Here is a 22,684-nt window from a genome sequence, read left to right on the forward strand (position 1 = left end):
TAGTGTGCTGCCTCATTTAAATATTAAAATGAGAATGTAGATTTTAGATTTTTCTCAACCCTTGTATTCCCATTCTTCATTGGTGCTACTGACTGTGATGAACAGAAAGTCAAGCAAATTAGGTGGAGCGGGGCGGAGCTGGTTAAACATGGAACGAAAGTGAAAGATAAAAGTACCGAAACAATTAGGCTTGTCATGTTGTGTCAAGGTAGATATAAAAATCTGTTGAAATGAAAGGATTGCAAAAAAAACAGAAAGGACCATCAGATTATTGTAACTTTAACTATTCACATGCTAATTCATGGGGTCAGACATTAAATTAACCACAATGTTATTCACACATTGGCCAAGCATCAAAGTGTTGTCTATATGTTAGTCAGCGTGCCAATAGCTCACAAGACCAGAAGACCACCCCCACCCCGGCCAGGAAAATTCAACAGTGCCGTTACATTGGAAGCTGCGTGAGACTGATGTCCGTGCACTGCCTTGCTGAGTCAACAAGGCTAAAACCAGCTCCTTTATCTCACTGCGGAATCATAAACCCACATTTCTGCATAATAATACTTTTTGTAGAAGGAAATTAAGAAACAGTAAATAAATGACATGAAATAGATTCCGTTTCAAATTCTCAAAACGCTTAGGGCTAGAAATTCGTTAACGCCCGCTTTGAGGCGGTGACGCTGCCGGATTGTTACCTTTAGCGCCGGGCGATGCCTACCGCCTCAAAGTGGGATATTCAGTTGCTTCGCCCCAAGAGGAGAGTGAAGCGCTAAGAGAAGTGTCCCACATTCCTCTTCGGGCGCTAACGGAGCGATAGCGCAGGAGGCCTCCTCAATTTTTGGCACTAGGATGCCGGCATCCCAGCGCCTAAAGACGAAAACAAAAACCCCGTTGAAAAATTCAATTGACTTCCCCATGACTGCAACAAATAAATAAAAGTTGCAAAAGTGAAATTTCAGCACTTACCTTGCACTGCGGACGATATCACCCCGCGATGGTCGCTGGACGGCCTGCTTTCCCCTGCCGGTCTCAGCGCCGGGCGCTACCGCAGGCAGAAGAATGAATTTTGCAAACGCGGTGCTGCGGGGGTGTTGCGCACTCGGTGACGTCACTGCGTGGGCGACGCTAGTGAATGCAGCGCAAATTGTCAGCGCCACCGCTAAAAGGTTCACTCGGTTGATTCCGGAGATGAGGGGATTGACTTATGAAGATAGGTGGAGTAGGTTGGGCCTATACCCATTGGAGTTCAGAAGAATGAGAGGTGATCTTATCGAAACATATAAGATAATAAAGGGGCTCAACAAGGTGGATGCAGTGAGGATATTTCCACTGATAGGGGGAAACTAAAACTAGGGGACATGGTCTCAGAATAAGGGGCCGCCCATTTAAAATTGAGATGAGGAGGAATTTCTTCTCTCAGAGGCTTGTAAACCTGTGGAATTTTCTGCCCCAGAGAGCTTTGGAGGCTGGGTCATTGAATATATTTAAGGTGGAGATAGACAGATTTTTGAGTGATAAGGGAATAAGGGTTTATGGGGAGCGGGTGGGGAAGTGAAGCAGAGTTCATGATCAGATCAGCCATGATCTTATTGAATGGTAGAGCAGGCTCAAGCGGCCAAATGGCCTACTCCTGCTTCTATTTCTTATGTTCTTATGTTAAACCCTAACTGAAGTTCGCGGCAAGCACTGACATTGCGGCGCTCGGGCGGGAGGTGCTTAACGCCCATCTGGGGCGCTAATGGGTGGCACTAACCAACCAAATTTCAAGTCCTTAATGTTATGCCTTTTTTGCTCCTTTCTTCACCTGAGGTAACTTGGGGTGGGTGTAAAAGCAAGGAAAATTATCAAAAGCAACAAAAGGATCAAATCACGGGCTCTTCATTCACAGAGTGCTAAGTAGAGGGATGAAAAAGGAATAGGCGTCGCATAGATGCAAACTCAGCTCAATACAAACCCTGGGCATTCTACTGAAGCCTAATTATTAGCCTATGCTCAGAAGATATTTAAAACCTTCTGACTCAATTCACTCTGTCTTTATCTAACATTGGTAGACTTGCATCATTTAGTTCGGACTTGCCAGCAATTCTACTTACAAAGTTGTGGCCTCACCATCTCCAATTCCAATACCAAGTATCGCTGTGGACTCTTTAGAGATCATTTTGACTTTGTGCAATGGTGTGAAATGGATGACAGCAAATCGGCAGCCCATTTTAAATCTCTCCCGACTATTCCTTCCATTGAGGTCTGGGCCAACTCCTCGGAACATAATTGCTCATTTCCAGTGGTGTCCCAAAAAGCTGGGGATGGGACATGCATCTGGACTCCCTCTTTCCCCAGATAGCAATCCGAATATGTCTAACAGAGCAAGAGTCACTCCTCTTTCTTAGGTGGGGACACTTGATCATTAGAAGAGAAAGCTGAAAGTTCCCAAGGTATCAGGGAAAGCATGAGGGAGAGTGTCAGGAAGAGCATGAGGGACCGTGACAGAGAGCATGAGGGAGAGCGTCAGAGGGAGTATGAGGGAGAGTGACAGAGAGAGCTTGAGGGACCGTGACAGAGAGAGCATGAGGGAGAGCGTCAGAGAGGTACTCCCACACTACTGTTAGGGAGGGAGTTCCAGGATTTTGACCCAGCGACGATGAAGGAATGATGATGTATTTCCAAGTCAGGATGGTGTGTGACTTGAAGGGGAACTTGCAGATGATGGTGTTCCCAAGCGCCTGCCGCCCTCGTCCTTCTAGGTGGTAGAGGTCACGGGTTCAGCGAGAGCATGATGGAGTATTGTATAGAACATTATCAGAGCCGATAACAGAATTCACCCCAAATGGTGCATTGAAGAATTTGATGGCATATTACTGTGGAAGTGAATGGGAACAAAACACACACGATAACAGTGTTGGCCGCACTCAGTCACTACCTGCCATTTCTGCTATTCCATTTATTTCTTTCACAGCTGATTTATTACCTCTCTATTGTCCCTCTGGCTTAGTTTTGTGTGTTTTTCTTTTTCATTCTGTTGGGCTTTGTTCTACTGCAGCAATAACATAGGCACACTCTCTGTCTCACTTAAAAAAAAGCATTCTTGGGATGTGGGTGTGGCTGGCAAGGCTGGCATTTATTGCCCATTCCTAGTTGCACTGAGTATCAGGTTGGTACAACTAAGTGGCTTGATAGGCCACTTCAGAGGGCAGTTAAGAGTCAACAACATTGGTGTGGGCCTCGAGTCATGTGTGGGCCAGACCCGGTAAGGGCGGCAGATTTCCTTCCCTAAAAAAACATTAATGAACCAGATGGAATTTTACAACAATCTCACAGCTTCATGGTCACTTTTACTGATACAAGTTTCATACAAGCAGATTTTTAAAATTGAATTTAAAATCACAAACTACCAGGGTGGGATATGAACTCATGTTCTGTGGATCACGATCCGATAACATAACCGCTTTACTACCATACCCTTGAAAACACACAAATGGATTGTCCCTAACGATGACAGGATAAGTTTGGGTTCCCACCAATGTTCCCGCTGAGGTGTGCGACCTCGGCCTTCTGCGCAGTCACTCACCGTTGCTGCACGGGAGAGACCGCGCACGAGCGAAAATTTGAATGGGCCGAGCAGCCAGTTAAAGGGACCACGCATGAAAAAAACAAGCTGGATTTTGGACTAGACGGATGTTTGTTTTACAGCAGAATGTCTATGAATCTCTGAGATGAACCAGATACCAAAAGACCATTTAAATAAAAGATAAGGCTCTACTTTTCCTGTTTGATTCTGTGTCTCATGATGTGGAAGCATTAATTATTGACGAGTAAAATTCATCAAAAGCGTTTACATTCCAAACAAAGCATTGGTGTGGGCCTAGAGTCATGTGTGGGCCAGACCGGGTAAGGGCGGCAGATTTCCTTCCCTAAAAAAACATTAATGAATCAGATGGGATTTTACAACAATCCCACAGCTTCTCTGCCCAGCCCTTAGATTAACCCCGTTCAGTTCTGCAGTTGGAAAATGGTGGCAATCCTATAAAGAGCACTGATGATGTAACTCCAGGGACTTGAGCACATAAATCTAGGCTTAGACTCCAGTGCAGCGCTGAGGGAGTGCTGCACTGACAGAGGTGCCGTCTTTCAAATAAGACGTTAAACCGAGGCCCCGTCTGCTCTCTCAGGTGGACGTAAAAGATTCCATGGCACTATTTCGAAGAAGAGCAGGGGAGTTATCCCCAGTGTCCTGGCCAATATTTATCTCTCAATCAACATAACAAAAACAAATTATCATCATTATCACATTGCTGTTTGTGAGAGCTTGCTTGTGCGGAAATTGGCTGCTGTGTTGCCCACATTACAACAGTGACGACACTCCAAAAGTACTTCATTGGCTGTAAAGCGCTTTGAGACGTCTGGTGGTCTTGAAAGGTTCTATAGAAATCCAAGTCTTTCTGTCTTTAGTTGGTGAGCCCCAGATAATATTGGGAAGGCTAACTCTGGGGCTAGGTGGCTTTTTCACTTCAATTTCTTCATGCGTTTTAATCAATAGTCTCCTTGTTTAGCAGTGTAGGTCCCACCAGGGTAGCTGAGGGCTTTCTAAATACATGAATAAATTACTATATTTAGTTTTGTTTTCTTAAAAAAAGGTTTATAATCTCAAAAATATGTGTTGCGGGATAATTACTCAAAAAGTTCAACATTCACAGAAAGGACAATTAGCATTTTAGAATGTATTGCTTTTGTAAGTTCTGACAAAGGGGTTGTTGTTGGGTTTTCTGTAAGATATAAAAGGCCAGATACAATATATGCCTCCCTTGATATGAGAGAGAAATGCATTAGATGTAAACAAAAAAGCCATAGATTCACGACTTAGTAAATGTGACCTCTCTCCATTTCCACCAGCAAGACACTGAAGCTTTTCATACACTTGCAGAGATCCTAGACAACATATCAGAAGACTACAAAGCTCCGCACCAATTGTCCACATAGAGGGCAGCTGTCATTGACTGTATTGGCAATCCTTTATCAGAGCATTAAGCGAGGTCAGCAGCCTTTTCCTTGGATGCCTTACGTATTACTGTGCCCCTGTGTGTGCTCTTTAAATTGGAATGCACTTGATAGCTTGAGTAGAGTCAAGGACGAGGAGAGGGGCTAGGTTGTCAGTGACTTCAACACTGAAAAACAAACCCTTGAAGTCCAACTCCACCAGCACAGATCCTAAACTTGTTTTGGTTGCACCACCATATTTGTATCCATTCCTACAACAGATGGCGAATATTTCATAGAATCATAGGGGTCAAGTTTCGGCCTGAGTTGCTCCTATTTTTTTGGAGCAACTAGTTTAGAATGGAGCATCTTAGAAATTGCAATTCTTGGCATTTAGTTTGCTCCAGTTCTAGTCAGTTAGAACAGTTTCATTTTAGAACAGATTTTGTTTTTCAAAAGGGGGCGTGTCCGGCCACTTACGCCTGTTTTGCAAGTTTAGACAGCAAATACTTACTCCAAACTAACTTAGAATGGAGTAAGTGTAGATTTTTGTACGTTCAGAAAAACCTTGCCTACACTTCCAAATCAGGCATAGGGAACGAGAGATGTGGTGGGGCGGGGGGGGCGGGGGAAGGGAAGTAATTAAATTTTACAAGCATTCAACAGTCTCACTTATACAAATAAAGAGCAATCTTGAATAATAAATGATAAATAAAGCAAATAATAAAAAAATTGAATTTTCTTACCTGTCTGAAGCAACAACAGCACAGCAGCCTCCCGAGCTACGCTGTGACTTCGGCCGTTCGGCCAGGAAACAGGGACGGGACACGGTTGGGGCCACACACAGAGGCAATGCAGCAGCCTCCAGAGCTGTGAAGTTATTTTTATACACTAAGGCCGTTCGGCTAGGAGACAGGGGAGGCGTACAAAGCACTGGGAGGGAGAGCCAGCCAGCCAGCAAGTTTAAAAGTTACATTTTTAATTCAATTATGGGTGCTGCATTATTAACACCACGGATTATGCAATGGTTCGCCATCAATTCTCCGCATAGGAGAGAATTGATTAGAGCTCACCACACCAGGAACGTCATAGCCCGTAGGCTGATGGGCAGGAGACCTTACCCACGTTGGCAATATCGAGCCAGGCGTTCGTACCTGGACATGAGCGAGGCTGATTGTGTCAAAAGGCTGCATTTCTATGCCTCGGGATCATTTCAAACTACAACTGGAGATGTGTGTGCCATCTCTCAACGTGAAATACATGCCTGCATTTACCTTGTTACGGCTGCAACGTATACGCAGAGGAATGACTTAATCAAGTTCCCAATGACCTCACAAGCAATGCATGACAGGGCTGTGGGCTTCTCCAGGATTGCCGGCTTCCCAAAGGTACAGGGCTGCATTGTTTGTACCTACATCGCCTTGCGAGCACCTGTGGAGGATTCCAAGCAGTACGGGAACAGAAAAGATTTCCACTCCATCAGCGCATCATGTCAGTCGATACCCTGGCAGCACCCATGATGCATTCATCCTATGCGACAGCGTTATATCTGACATGTTTGAGCAGCAGCCAGAAGGGCAGAGCTGGCTACTGGGAGACAAAGGGTACGGCCTGGCCACCTGGCTCATGACGCCCCTATGCGTAACACGGACGGAAGCTGACCATCAATACAATATGGCGCACATTACGACGCGCAGCATCATAGAGAGGACCATTGGCATCTTGAAACAGTGTTTCCGATGCCTGGACCATTCCGGAGGCCACTTGCAATACTCTCCTCAGATTGTCGGTCAGTTCACTGTTGTGTGCTGCATGCTGCATAACTTAGCCATCATGAGGCAGCAGGAGCTGGTAGTGGAACCAGAAGACCCACATTAGGGGCCAGTGCCTGATGATAGTAATTTGGAAGAGCAGGATGAGGATGATGACGATGATCAGGAAAGCATGCAAATGCCTGATGCCGGAGCACGAGGTCGGAGGAGGGCGGTCCATCGTGCTCCTTTAACGATTGCTCGAGCCCTGCATCAACAGCTCATCCATGAACGCTTCAATTACTGATGCCTGAGGGCTCTGCGATCACTGTTGAGCATGGATATGTTTATTTTTTGGAGTTGTTCCTTTGTTGTGTTGTGAACATGATTCAGTTTTAATGAAAAAATATTTTATTGAAAAGTTAACGTTAGTGTAATAAAATATTTATTGTATCAAACTTTACTTTTTAATATGACTCTTTAAGATCACTTAAAAACTTTAAGATCACTTATAAACTTGTAAAGTTAAAAAACTTACAAAACAATTTCAATGTGAAAAACGTTACTACAGCTACATCAAGAACAAGAACAAAAGCAGCAAAGAAAGGCTGCAACCATCTCTCATCCACATCTCTGTGAATGTTCACTTCTTCATAAGGGTGTCATTTGATTGGCCGTGCCGTGTGCCCTTATTGCAGCAGCTATCTCCCTGACGGCCTGTGCCGTATCTTGCATGCCCTCCCTGGTGGCCTGTGCCGTCGATTGCGCTCCTCCGGACATTTCCTCCCTCATTTCCCGTGTCATTACTGCTATTTCTCCCGTCAGTACCATCACCTCTTCACCCACTGCACTGACGCTGCCCACGAGTGATCGGGTAAGCTCATTGGTCTCCACACCCAATGCCACAACCTGAGCCACAGCTGTTGCACGCAGCATCTCAGGAGAGCGTGTCTCCAATCTCTTTCTCCTCTGCCTGGGTCTGTCTCGCGGCACCACTACACTGGGAGCCACGGGCTGGGACGGTGGGACGTTCGGTGTTCCAAACGGCAGCACTAGAGTGGGAGCCGCAGGCTGGGATGGTGGGTCAGCGGGTGTAAACTGCTCCATTATTTCAGCAGCACCACTGGGAACCGCAACGTCGGAATCAAAACCATAGAAGGTGGAACCAGAACCTATTCGAGTGGGAGGTGCAGGCTGGGACGGTGGGGCACTGGCTGTAAACTGCTGGATTACACCAGCAGCACCACTGGGACCCACAACATCGGAATCAAAACCATGGAAGGTGGAACCAGAACCTATGCAAGGGGTTGAAACTCTGATGTCTGCTAATGTGTGTCATGTATCTCATACTACTCTATATAACTGTATCTTACCATGCTATACATGACTGTAACTAGATATGACCTTTCACCACAAGCATACTTTACCACCAGGGGTGCACTTGCAGGAGACACTGCATACCTGTCCAACACAGGTATATAAAGGCAAGTGTGGCACTCGAGAGCTGTGAAATAAAGGTGCAGGTCCAGAGTGACCTTGACTTCAGCATGTGCCTCGTGTAAGTCTGTACTGCAGGGTCAGGACTTTACAGTGGCGACGAGTTACGGGATCACAGAATCCACAGAATGGCTACCAACGGCTCAACTGAGAAATACAATGCTGGAGACAATTGGGAGGACTTTATAGAAAGGCTCCAGCAAAGCTTTGTAACCAAAGACTGGTTGGACGACGATAAGGCAGACAAGAGAAGAGCCCCTCTCTTGACCAGTTGTGGCTCGAATTCATACGCCTTAATGAAGGATCTGCTGGCACCCGAGAAACCAGCAAGCAAGTCATTTGAGGAGTTGAGCACACTGGTGAGAGACCACCTGAAGCCAGCGAGCAGCCTACTAATGGCCAGACACAGGTTCTACAACTGCAGATGCTGTGTGGGCCAGAGCATACCCGACTTTGTGGCGGAACTTCGGAGGCTGGCTAGTTTATGTGAGTTCTCCGATGAACTAAGGAGGGAAGTACTGAGAGACTTTTTTATTGAAGGAATAGGCCATGCAGGCATATTCCGAAAGCTTATAGAGACCAAGAACTTGACCCTAGAGGCAGCAGCACTGGTCGCACAGACATTCTTGGCAGGAGAAGACGAAACGAGGTTGATCTATACTGCAGGTACGACAACTAACGAAACATCGGAACAAGGGGTCCACAGCGTGAAACAAGCTGCTACCCCCACACACAGACAAAGGCAGGAGAGCAGGCCTTCAACAGCAGGCAGTGGTGCCAGAAGCCATCAAGGGCCACATGAACAAGGTTCACACCTCATCAACCCACAATGCGAGCAATCAACTACAGACTGAGAGAAGCTCAAGGGAGATCAATCAGACGCAGCTCATCCTTGGGAAACAATGGAAGCGGTCTGTGCTGGAGATGTGGGGGAAGGCACTCAACAAGGGGGTGTCGATTTCAGCATGCTGTTTGTAGAAAATGCAATTATACAGGGCATCTGGCCCGCATGTGCAGAAAAACAGCAGCTCGGCTGGTATACGAATCGGAAGGGTCAGAAAGCGGACCAGAAGATGGTGGGGACAGTGCCCGGGATGCCGGGGTACAGCGGGTCAACATGATTAATGTCCACTGTTCTTACAACAAGACGCCTCCAATAGTGATGAGGGTCCTACTCAACGGGATACCCGTCAACATGGAACTGGACACGGGAACTAGTCAATCTCTCATGAGCGTCCAACAATTTGAACAGCTGTGGCCGCACAAAAGAAACAGACCAAAACTCACAAGGATTGACACCAAACTAAGGACCTATACCAAAGAAATTGTCCCAGTCCTTGGCAGCGCCATGCTCTCAGTCACACACAAAGGGACGGTGAACCGACTTCCCCTGTGGATTGTCCCCGGAGATCTCCCAGCACTGCTGGGGAGAAGCTGGCTGGCAAAACTAAATTGGAAATGGGATGATGTTCACGCCATGTCGTCAGAGGAACGGATCTCCTGCTCAACAGTTCTAAGTCATTTTGAACATCTCTTTCAGCCAGGTGTGGGCACCTTCAAAGGGGCTAAAGTTAAAATCTACATCACACAGGATGCCAGACCGGTCCATCACAAGGCTAGAGCTGTGCCTTATGTGATGAGGGAAAAGATTGAACACGAACTGGACCGGCTTCTGCGGGAAGGTATTATCTCACCCGTGGAATTTAGCGACTGGGCAAGTCCCATCGTCCCCGTCATGAAGCCTGATAGATCCGTAAGAATCTGTGGGGATTACAAGTCTACCACAAACAGAGTCTCCCTACAGGACCAATACGCGCTGCCCAGAGCGGAGGACCTATTTGCCACATTGGCTTGAGGAAAACTTTTCTCGAAACTAGATCTCACATCTGCGTATATGACACAAGAACTGACCGAAGAGTCTAAGCTACTCACCACCATCTACACACATCGAGGCCTTTTTTAGGTATAATCGATGCCCATTCAGCATCAGGTCAGCAGCTGCTATATTCCAGCGCAACATGGAGAGTCTGCTCAAGTCCATCCCGGGGACGGTTGTGTTTCAAGATGACATACTCATCACGGGCAGGGACACCGACTCCCATCTCCGCAATTTGAAGGAAGTACTAAGTCAATTGGATCGGGTAGGCCTAGAGTTAAGAAATTTAAGTGTCTGTTTCTCGTGCCCGAGGTTGAATTTTTGGGCAGAAGGATTGCCGCTGATGGAATCCAAACCGAAGCAATTCGTCTGGCACCCAGGCCCCAGAATGTCTCGGAACTGCGCGCTTTTCTCGGGCTACTCAATTACTTTAGGAACTTTATGCAGAACTTGAGCACACTGCTGGAGCCTCTCCACATGCTACTCAGAAAGGGTTGCAATTGGTTTTGGGGGGACGCCCAAGAACGCGCCTTCAATAAGGCACGCAACCTTCTATGTTCCAAAAGTGTTTTAGCCTTTTTTGACCCAGGTAAAAAGCTAGTTCTTACATGTGATGCGTCAGCATATGGGGTCGGGTGCGTTTTACAGCATGTCAATGATGTGGGTAAATTGCAGCCCGTTGCTTATGCCTTCAGGTCACTTTCGCGGGCGGAGCGCGGGTACAGTATGGTTGAGAAGGAGGCGCTCGCATGCGTGTACGGTGTCAAAAAGATGCATCAATACCTTTTCGGGGCCAAGTTCGTGTTATAAACCGACCACAAACCCCTCACGTTCCTGCTATCCGAGTGCAAGGAAATAAATGCCAACGCCTCGGCACGCATTCAGCGGTGGGCACTCATGCTGGCGTCTTACGACACAATAAGGCACAGACCAGGCACAGATAACTGTGCCGACGCGCTTAGCAGGCTACCCCTGGCGACCACAGAAGGGTCCGATGAACAGGACTGTGAAATGGTCATGGCAATCATTGCCTTTGAATCCACAGGTTTGCCAAATCAGAGCCTGGACGACCAGCGACCCCACATTATCCTTAGTCAAAAGATGTGTTTTAACTGGTGACTGGGCAGAGGCCTGCAATGCCTGCCCTGAGGAGATCAAACCTTTCCATAGAAGCATGCATGAACTATCACTACAGGCAGACGGCCTGATGTGTGGCAGCCGAGTAGTTATGCACTTGCGAGGCAGAGAGGCGTTTGTCCGGGAGCTCCACCGCGAACACCTGTGGATCGTCCTTATGAAGGCCATAGCCAGATCCCACGTCTGGTGGCCTGGCATTGACGCGGACTTGGAGCTCTGCGTCCGACGGCGCACCATTTGTTCTCAACTCAGTAATGCCCCCAGGGAGGCCCCCCTAAGCCCCTGCCCCTGGCCCACCAAATCGTGGTCGCGGGTGCATGTAGACTATGCGGGCCCATTCACGGACAAAATGTTCCTCGTAGTCGTCGATGCATTTTCAAAGTGGATCGAGTGCATCATTTTAAACTCGAGCACCACCTCCACCACTGTGGAGAGCCTTAGAACCATGTTTGCAACGCACGGAATTCCTGACATATTGGTCAGTGATAATGGTCCGTGCTTCACCAGCGCAGAATTTCAAGATTTTATATTTGCCCACGGCATAAATCACGTTAAGACGGCACCGTTCAAGCTGGCCTCCAATGGCCAGGCGGAGCAAGCAGTGCAAATCGTTAAACAAGGCATGCTAAAAATCCAAGGTCCCACGCTGCAGAGCCGCCTGTCGCGACTGCTGCTGGCATACAGATCTCGTCCACATTCGTTGACTGGGGTTCCCCCCGCGCAACTATTGATGAAACTGACCTTAAAAACTAGGCTCTCGTTAATCCTCCCAGACGTGCATGAAATTGTTGAGGCAAAGTGCTGGAAGCTAACTGAGTACCATGACCGAAATTCGAGGGGGATGTGGAATGAGATAGGGGACAAAGTGTTTGTGCTAAACTATGGCAGGGGTCCCAAATGGCTTGCAGGGACAGTAACAGGCAAGGAAGGAAACAGGCTACTGGTGGTACAAATGGACACTGGCCAAACCTGCCGGAGGCATGTAGACCAAGTAAAAAGTAGATTCACCAACAACACTGCAGAACCAGAGGCAGACTACAATGTGGAACTCACACCACACCTGGTGGACAGACAGAAGGAACAACTTGAGGAAAGAGCAGTCTCAACAGACAGCCCAGGCGAGATACCAGCAATCACACCGAAAGAAAAACAGGCAGCAAGGCAAACAACTGAGCCACAACTAAGATACTCCACGCGAGAGCGTAGACCACCTGAGAGACTGAATCTATAAAGACAATAAGACCTTGGGGGAGGGTGATGTCATGTATCTCACACTACTGTATATAACTGTATCTTACCATGCTATGCATGACTGTAACTAGATATGACCTGAAACCAAAAGCATACTTTACCACCAGGGGTGCACTTGCAGGAGACACTGCACACCTGTCTCACACAGGTATATAAAGGCAGGTCTCAGGCAAGTGTGGCACTGGAGAGCTGTGAAATAAAGGTGCAGGTCCAGAGTGACCTTGACTTGAGCATGTGCCTCGTGTAAGTCTGTACTGCAGGGTCAGGACTTTACAATGTGGGCTCACAAATATTAATTTGGAAGGTCTCCCCTGAAGACATTTCAGTCATCGCCGCCGACAGCCAGTCTGAATCGTCCGCATCTGGTTCTTCTGGTTCTTGTTCTGGACCTTCAGGATCTTCAGGGTTGGCATCATCATCATCATCTTCTGCAAAATATATCAGAACAGTCAAATGTTTAGCAGCAAGGGAGGGGGCAGGATGGGTGGCATGTGTGCTCTCACACATAGCAGGCCAGGCAGCAGGTTGATTTGAAGGGCCACGATGCATTTTCAGGACTTACCCTCTTCCTCGCGTGCCGGCCCAGCTTGTGCTGTACTGATTGCTTTTCCCCATGTACGACTCATCATAGCAGCTACCCTCTGTTCCAAAGGGATGCAGATTGGGCGTGCCTCCCCCTGTTCGAGTTCTAACCCTTTTGTTGTGGGCCAATTTCTTCTGCAAAGATTAAAATATAACTTTTTACAGAGTGCATCTTTCTGCAGGGTGGGACATACAGATAGTCACATTTACAATTACGATTCCATTAAAAAATGAAAATATTACTTACACTAACTACTTGACCAAGGTCATGCCATTTCTTTTTACCCTGGCTTCCAGATCTCATGGTATGCACCACTGCGCAGTAATCTTCTGCAACTTGGTTCCAGCGTTTCTTCATTTCTTTGGGTGCCGCTTTTATGCGACCTCTGTTGCTGGTTTCCAGCTCCTGCCATGTCTGCTCAATGACGTTAACTAATGTCTCCGCTTCCTCATGCAAGAAATTCTTTGTTCTTGGTGGACGTTGTTCCATTGCTGTATTGAACTGACACTCTGATTTTTCAAAACACACAGTCCTTATTTTGCATGCACCTATGCAGCACTTGTTCTGGACGTTTAGCAGGAAAAAGCAGCACTCACTGATTTCAGCAGGTGATTTCTTCAACAGTGCTGCTAAAAGCACTCCTTCAGACTCAAAAAAATCACCAAAATTCACTCACAAGCCTTTCCACAGCTCCACAAAACAAATCAGCAATTTTCCTCCTGTACCTTTAAAAATGGCCGAGTGCCAACGTTTGTATCCCACTGCGCATGTGCGCACGCTCCAGCGCGCATGCGCAGGGCTGCCGGCACGACATCTTCTTCTCTGGCCTAGCCCCGCCCCCCTGCAGTCTCAAAATCGGCACACCGCTTTGGCCCCGCCCCCACACTGATCTCTGCGCGCCACGCCGAGCTGGAAGGAAGCTGCCGTGAGGCTGAGAATTGCTCCGTAAGTTTTTGACGCGCTCTTGAGCGCAGAAAACAGGCGTGGGTGTCGGGGTTGCGCCGTTCTCGGCGCGCCCCGAAACGTGAGCCCATAGAGTTATGGGGCTCAATTTTCCCCAAAGCTTTTTTTTGACGTACTTGAAGAGTTATGCCATTTTTTGGGGGCCCAAGTACGGCAAAAAAAAAATTCTACGTTTTCCCGTTGAATTTCTTCATTTTGGCATGATCTAACCTGTCCTTTAGTTTTGGGGCTGGAGCCTTGACCTGCGCCAAAAAGATCGGGTTGCCTTGGTAACCAGGGGCACAATGCGAACTGAGATTGCAAAGTGCAACATACAGCCAGCTCCCAACACATTAAACCACATTGCATCAACTTAAAAACACATCAAAATATATGGCACAACTTACCTCCAACGGAAGGAGGCCATTTCGGCCCATTGTGTCCGCGCCGGCCGACCAAGGTCTATCCAGCCTAATCCCACTTTACAGGTCTTGGTCCGTAGCCCTATAGATTACGGCACTTCAAGTGCACATCCAAGTACTTTTTAAATGTGGTGAGGCTTTCTGCCTCTACCATCCTTTTAGCAGTGAGTTCCAGACCCCCACCATCCTCTGGGTGAAGAAATTTCCTCCCATATCTCCTCTAAACCTCCCCCCAATTACTTTAAATCTATGCACCCTGTTTGTTGACCCCTCTGCCAAGGGAAACCGGTCCTTCTTATCCACTCTAACCAGGCCCCTCATAATTTGACACACCTCAATCAGGTCTCCCCTGAGCCTCTTCTGCCTCAAGGAAAACAGACCCAGCATCTCCAATCTTTCCTCATCGCCAAAATTCTCCAGTCCAGGCACCATTCTTGTAAATCTCCTCTGCACCCTTTCCTGTGCAATCACATCTTTTCTGTAATGTGGTGACCAGAACTGCACACATTTCTCGTAAGGGAGTGCGGGGGGCGGGGGGGAAGGTATTCGGATCTCGGCAATCTGCGGGCTAACTTTCTTTATACAAATTAATAAAAGCTGGCATACCCCTGTGAGTAAGGTGACTGAATCTGTGGTGAGAGTGATAAAAGATAAAGCATGATTGGCATCATAGTTTGCAGCTTGATTGTGTGCCATTGGTGCTCAAGGAGTAGAAAGGATTAGCAGCCAGCTCTGAAAGCACAAGCTGCCATTATCTTCTAGACGCCGAGCTCATCCCCAAAGACCGACACATACATAACCATTGCCAGGAGTTCAGAACGACATATGGCCATTAAAATGTGTCGTTTACCGGTCTGCTTATCATTTGTGAGGAAGTCGTCCTTTAAAGGGATGATGTTGGTGCAGTGGGGAGTTATGAGCAAGGTCAGTTCTTGGAATAGAAGCTTGACACCTTTCACTTATCTTAGAGCTGATTAAAATTAAGTGATAAAAGTAAGTTTGAAGTACCGGATCTGAGCAGTTCAAGGCAATAGTTTTGCAGTGTTAGATGTGTCATTACGCCCCAATTCTGTGGCTAAAGTGTCTTATCTTGCAAAACATTGCTCTTTGTAGGACAATTTAAAATGCTGTACAGACTTTCTTTCCTATAAACGTCTGCTACATTTAATGAATAAATTGTTGTACTTATGAACAATTATATTTAAAAAAAAATCACAGTTCAAGTGGACCCAGTGAGTTTTCACCCATTATCAAGTATTTTACATTAAAGCCTCAATTACAGACCAGAGTTGAATAATTAGAGTGTTTGAAATAGAACCTATCAAAGTGAGGTGTCTAAATGGTCTCAAAATGCAAATCTGTCTCTGAATAGGTAGGAGTTTAATCAACTTGTTAAAAATATTCCCCACCACTCGCTTGTAAAATATTTAACGTGATAGTGTATATATTAGGTGCCAGCTGTGGCTCAGTGGGCAGCACCCTCACCTCTGAGTCAGAAAGTTGTGGGTTCAAGTCCCACTCTAGAGACTTGAGCAGATAATCCAGGCTGACACTCCAGTACAGTGCTGACGGAGGGCTGAAATGTAAGAGGTGTCGTCTTTTGGTTGAGACGTTATACCCAGGCCCCCGTCTGCCCTCTCAGGCGGATGTAAAAGATCCCATGGGCACTCATTCGAAGAAGATCAGGGAAGTTTTCCTCGGTGTCCTGGCCAATATTTATCCTTCACCTAACATCACTGTAACAGATGATTTGGTCGGTCATTATCACATTGCTGTTTGTGGGAGCTTGCTATGCACAACTTGGCTGCCACATTTCCCTACATTACAACAGTAGCTACACTTCAAAAGGAGTTCTGTATTGGCTGGAAAGTGCTTTGAGGCCATGATAGGTGCTCTATATCAAGATCCTTTCTTCTTTCTACTGGTCTGGTGAGCCTAGTACAGCACAAGGCAGTGGATGTCCCAACTAAGCCTATCTAAGTGAACTCAGACTACAAATTATAGTAATATCATAATATCATAATGCGCACCACTGTTTACAGTTCTGGTCGCCATGTTATAAAAAGGATATCAAGGCACTGGAGAGGGTGCAGAGAAGATTTACAAGAATGATATCAGAAATGCGAAGGTATACATATCAGAAAAGGATGAACAGGCTGGGTCTCTTTTCTCTTGAAAAAAGAAGGCTGAGGGGTGACTGAAGAGGGATCTTTAAAATTATGAAAGGTTTTGAATATCTCCACTTGTGGGGAAGAGCATAACTAGAGGCCATCAATGTAAGATAATCACTAAGAAATCCATTAGGGAATTCAGAAGAAACTTCTTTACCCAGACAGTGGTGAGAATGTGGAACTTGCTACCAAAGGGAATGGTTGAAGCGAATAATATAGATGCATTTAAGGGGAGGCTAGACAAGCATATGAGGGAGAAGTGAATAGAGGGTTATGCAGATAGATTTAGATGAGGAAAGACAGGAGGAGGCTCGAATGGACCATAAACGCCGGAATGATTGGGCCGAATGGCCTGTTTCAGTGCCGTATATCCTATGTAATCCTTTGTAATAAACTGCCGTCTAAGTGACGCAGAGTCAAATGGTAACTGTTGTAAGACCCAGCATTGAAGCACTGACCACACTCGACCAGCTCCGTTGGGCGGGCCACATCGTCCGCATGCCCGACACGAGACTCCCAAAGCAAGCGCTCTACTCGGAACTCCGACACGGCAAGCGAGCCCCAGGTGGGCAGAGAAATGTTTCAAGGACACCCTCAAAGCCTCCTTGATAAAGTACAACATCCCCACCGGCACCTGGGAATCCCTGGCTCAAGGCCACCCAAAGTGGAGGAAGAGCATCCGGGAGGGCGCTGAGCACCTCGAGTCTCATCGCTGAGAGCATGCGGAAATCAAGCGCAGACAGCGGAAGGAACGTGCGGCAAACCAGACTCTCCACCCACCCTTTCCTTCAACCACTGTCTGTCCCACCTGCGGCAGAGACTGTAATTCTTGCATTGGACTGAACAGCCACCTGAGAACTCATTTTTAGAGTGGAAGCAAGTCTTCCTCGATCCCGAGGGACTGCCTATGATGATGATGATGATGTTGTAACCATGGTAATGAAAGATACAAGTACCGACAACCAACTCCAGCAAGGTAAACCATTAAATAGTTACATTTGTTTAATTATAAAAGGAATTGAATTATTTCCGAGAACATGTTTAATGCTGTAACACGCATGCAACACAGTCCAATACATCATCAAATTTTTAAAAAAGAAAAGAAAAGTCAAGATAAATAAAGGGGTAGTAGTTGGATCTCATCAAACTTGAGTTTTAAGATCCTGTCGATTGTCGGAAGAATGACTAACTGACGGGATAGGGAGACTCACAGATCTGAGTTCTTGGGAAAGAATGAACTAGACTAGATTGTCTTATTAGTCTTGATTCTAAAATAATGAGCATGTAGGAAGAGGAACCTCTATCTTATAATATCCATCAAGTTAATCACAACAGTGTCACCTCTGTAACACTCACCCTGTCAATCATGGTGAAATAGACCAGATAGCGCCCTCTCTGTCAATCAGAGATGCCGCCCTAGAATCCCAAGAGTACTCCAAACCCAAGCACAGAGAGCCGGCCAAAAAATCACTTCACAATTGTTTGCTATTTCAGAGTTATTTTCGATGTACATGAAACTCCCTGCAGACTCTACACAGAATTTAAAAGATGATCCACGTTGTTTTATAATGAAACAGAACACTTTAAACATAACACACGATTGACATCAATGGTGGCTTACAATAAGTCGTTTCACCAGCCCGTCCATGAGCCAAAACAACTTCCAATGAGCAGCCAAAAGGACTTACTTACCATCTAAACACAGGGAGATCATGTTCTATTCCTATATCTCATGTTTACAGAGTTGCAGAGCCTCTAAATTAGAGCCAATCATTTTCAGGTGACGGTTCTTTCTAACTTATTGTTACTGACAATTTTTTGGCCGAAGCTGTGTTGCAATAGGAACAGCAAAATTCAATCGTTTTTTTGTGGGTTTGAGCTGCATACTAGTGGTTTTAGTGTGTAATCTGCACTTATACTCCAGTGCTGCATTATTCAAGAGGCCATCCCTTAAGATGAGATATTAAACCAGGGCCTCATCATGTGCCTGTTTGGTGGCCATGCTTTCAGCTGCCAAGGCCCCATCTCTGGAATTCCCTCCCAAAACCCCTCTGTCTCTCTATCTCTCTTTCCTCCTGTAAGACGTTCCTTAAAACCTACCTCTTTGAGCAAGGTTTCGGTCATCAGCCCTAATGTACCCTTATGTGGCTCGGTGTCAAATTTTGTTTGTTAATCACTTCTGTCAAGCGCCTCGGGACGTTTTACTGTGTTAAAGGCACGATATAAATGTTGTTGTTCACATATGTTGTTCATATATAAATGTAGATGTTAAAAATCCCAAGGCACAATTTGAAGAATATTAGGTAGCTCTCCCACTACCCTGGCCAAGAGCCACACCCTCAACCAACATCACCGAAGACAGATTAATTGGCCATTCATCGCACTGCTGTCAGATATTACTGTGTGCAAAATGGCTGGTGCAATGACCTTCATAAAGTCAGTCACTGTACGTGCCACAATTTCGGATCTGTTGCAGATACTTTCTTGGGTTCAGTGGAGTCAGTTGCTCCTGCAAGTGGTCCAACTACCTTACTTTTATAGAAATTAACTCATACTGCCCTGCACCTACTTGTATGATTGTGTAACCCAGGGTGATATCAAAATCAGTTTCAAGCCTCATCAAGTGTTCACTATCTCATCCGAAGGTGGGACTCAAAACTGTTATAAACACACAAAGACACAGTCATGATTGAATTCATTCACTTCAATCAATAAACATGTCTATGTGTAATAATATAAAATAATGAACATGCTACGCTGCTCAACATCCGTGGATTATCTTATTTAATAGAAACAGAATAACTTTCCTGAAGGCAGCAGGCCAGGTAGATTAGGTGGTTAACATGGCATACGGGATACTTGCCTTTATTAACCAAGGCATAGAATATAAGAGCATAGTGGTTATGCTTGAACTGTATAAAACACTAGTTGGTCACAGCTGTAGTACTGAGTGCAGTTCTGGTCACCGCATTACAGGAAAGATGTGATTGCACTAGTGAGAGTACAAAGGAGATTTACAAGGATGTTGCCTGGACTGGAGAATTGTAGCTATGAGGAAAGATTGGATAGGCTGGATTTGTTTTCTTTGGAACAGAGGAAGCGGAGGGGAGACCTTATTGAGGTGTATAAAATTATGAGGGGCTGAGATAGAGTGGATAGGAAGGACCTATTTCCTTTAGCAGAGGGGTCAATAACTAGGGGGCATAGATTTAAAGTAATTGGTAGGAGGTTTAGGGGGATTTGAGGAGAATTTTTTCACCCAGAGGTTGGTGGGGGTCTGGAACTCACTGCCTGAAAGGGTGGTAGAGGTAGAAACCCTCATAGCATTTAAAAAGTACTTGGATATGCACCTGAAGTGTCGTAACCTACAAGACTACGGACCAAGAGCTGGAAAATGGGATTCGGCTGGATAGCTCTTTGTCAGCCGGCACGGACGTGATGGGCCGTATGGCCTCCTTCTGTGCTGTAACTTTTTATGATTCTATGATTCTATGATTCCCTGCATCCTAACCCACATATAATCTTTGCTGGGACCTCCCTGTCTCACAGCCTCACTTTCTCAACAGCTTAATTACCTGCTGATGATTGTTATTCTCATTTATCCCTCACTGTTCACAGTTAGAAACAGATCAAAGATCTTCCACCAGACTGGGTGTGAGATGTTTAGCAATTACTGAGACAAACTAACAAACGGTTTATTATTTGCAGAAAATGCTGGAAATACTCAGCAGGTCAGGCAGCATCTGTGGAGAGAGAAACTGCCTCGGTGCCGTTTCCTGTTCTCACCCTGAACTGGAAAATTTCATTCACTCTGCTTCCAGCTTCCAATTTCCACACTTCCCTCACCTTCACATGGTCCATCTCCGACTCTTCCCTTCACTTCCTCGACTTCTCTGTCTCCATTTCTGGGGGTAGGCTATTGACAAACATTCACCATAAGCCCAATGACTCCCACAGCTACTTAGAGTACACTTCCTCCCTCCCCACATCCTGTCAAGACTGTATTCCATTCTCCCAGTTTCTCTGTCTCTGTTGCATCTTTTCTGACAACACCATCTTTCTTACTAGTGCTTCTGATGTGTCTTCCAATTTCGTCAACCACAGAATTCCCTCAACTGTGGTTGACATGGCCCTCGTCCGAGTCCATTCTATTTCTTGCACTACTGCTCTCCCCTTCCCTTCCCTCACCTTTCACCCCACCAGCCTCCAGTTTTAACGGATCATCCTCCGTCATTTCCGCCACCATCAACGTGGTCCAACCACCAAACACATCTTCCCCTCCCCTCCACTCTCTGTATTCCAAAGGGACCACTCCCTCCGCGACACCCTGGTCCATTCCTCAATCACTCCCTTTCCCACGGCAACTTCCTGTGCAAGCGCAGGAGATGAAACACCTGCCCCTTTTACCCCCTTCCTTCCAGGACCCCAAAGACTCCTTCCAGGTGAAACAACGATTTACTTGTACTTCTTTCAATTTAGTGTACTGTATTCGCTGTTCATGATGTGGTCTCCTCTACAGCGGGGAGACCAAACACAGATTGAGTGACCACTTTGCAGAACACCTCCATTCAGTCCGTAAGATGACCCTGAGCTTTTGGTCGCCTGTCACTTTAATTCTCCGCTCCATTCCCACTCAGATTTCTCTGTCCTCGGCCTCTTACACTTTTACAATGAGGCTCAATGTTAGTTCAAGGAACAGCACCTCATTTTTTGTTTAGGCACTTTACAGCCTTCTGGACTCAACATCGAGTTCAACAATTTCATTTATTGCAGGACTGACATATGAAGAAAGACTGGATCGACTAGACTTATATTCACTGGAATTTAGAAGAATGAGAGGGGATCTCATAGAAACATATAAAATTCTGACGGGATTGGACAGATTAGATGCAGAGAGACTGTTCCCGATGTTGGGGAAGTCCAGAACCAGGGGTCACGGTCTAAAGATAAGGGGTAAGCCATTTAGGACCGAGATGAGGAGAAACTTTTTCACCCAGAGAGTTGTGAACCTGCGGAATTCTCTGCCACAGAAAGTTGTTGAGTCCAGTTTGTTGGATATATTCAAAAGGGAGTTTGATGTGGCCCTTACGGCTAAAGGGATCAAGGGCTATGGTATAAAGCAGGAATGGGGTACTGAAGTTGCATGATCAGCCATGATCATATTGAATGGTGATGCAGGCTCGAAGGGCCGAATGGCCTGCTCCTGCACCTATTTTCTATGTTTCTATGTTTCTATGTTTCGAACCCCTGCCCCTGTTTATTTTGCTTTTTTCTTTTTCTGTTTTTTTCTATCTTTCCTACAGCAGCTGTTGATGATTCTTTCACCCTATCTAGACTCATCTTTTGTTTCTTAACTTGGCCCATTATCTCCTTTTGCCTTGCACCATCATCCCTTTTATCTCTTAATCTCTTCTGTCTTCTGCATTCAACCCTATCACAGATCTTCCCTTTAGTCCTTTCCTCTCCTCTCCCCTTTCCCTGCCCCTACACTGGCTTAAAAACCTGTTATCTCCAATTTTTCCAGTTTTGGCAAAGGATCATCGACCTGCAATGTTAACTTTGTTTCTCGCTCCACAGATCCCCACAAATCTTTCAGCGGCTTTTGAATGACAACATGCTGTCATTGGACATCTGATCTGGTGCGGTGCCCTCTACAGGGGATCTGTGGCATGTTTGAGCCGGGCAAGCTTTTCAACCAATCAGATTGAAGAATCCTCATTGAGACACGCAGCACCTAAACCAGCAAGTATAAATTGGAATATTTATTTCATTGTAAAATCATGTACAGAAAGCAAAATAAAGAAAGAGAAAGAAAGATGGGATTATGAGAGAGGGAGATAAAAGAGACAGAAAGAAAAAGTAAAAAAGTATATAATTTTTAATCTTTTTCAAATCGTCAACAATTCTTACATTCTGAAGGAATGAAACTCCACACTTGTAAAAGTACATTTTCAGGGCCAGAGTGGTTGTTTATCAGTAATTAAGACTTATCATGCCATTAAAAATTCACTTACACCTGAAAGCAACTTTTTCTGGCCTGTTTAGTGGGTATAAGAACATAAGAACATAAGAAATAGGAACAG

The sequence above is a fragment of the Pristiophorus japonicus genome, chromosome 13 (genome assembly GCF_044704955.1).
Source record: "Pristiophorus japonicus isolate sPriJap1 chromosome 13, sPriJap1.hap1, whole genome shotgun sequence".
Taxonomy (NCBI): Eukaryota; Metazoa; Chordata; class Chondrichthyes; family Pristiophoridae; genus Pristiophorus; species Pristiophorus japonicus.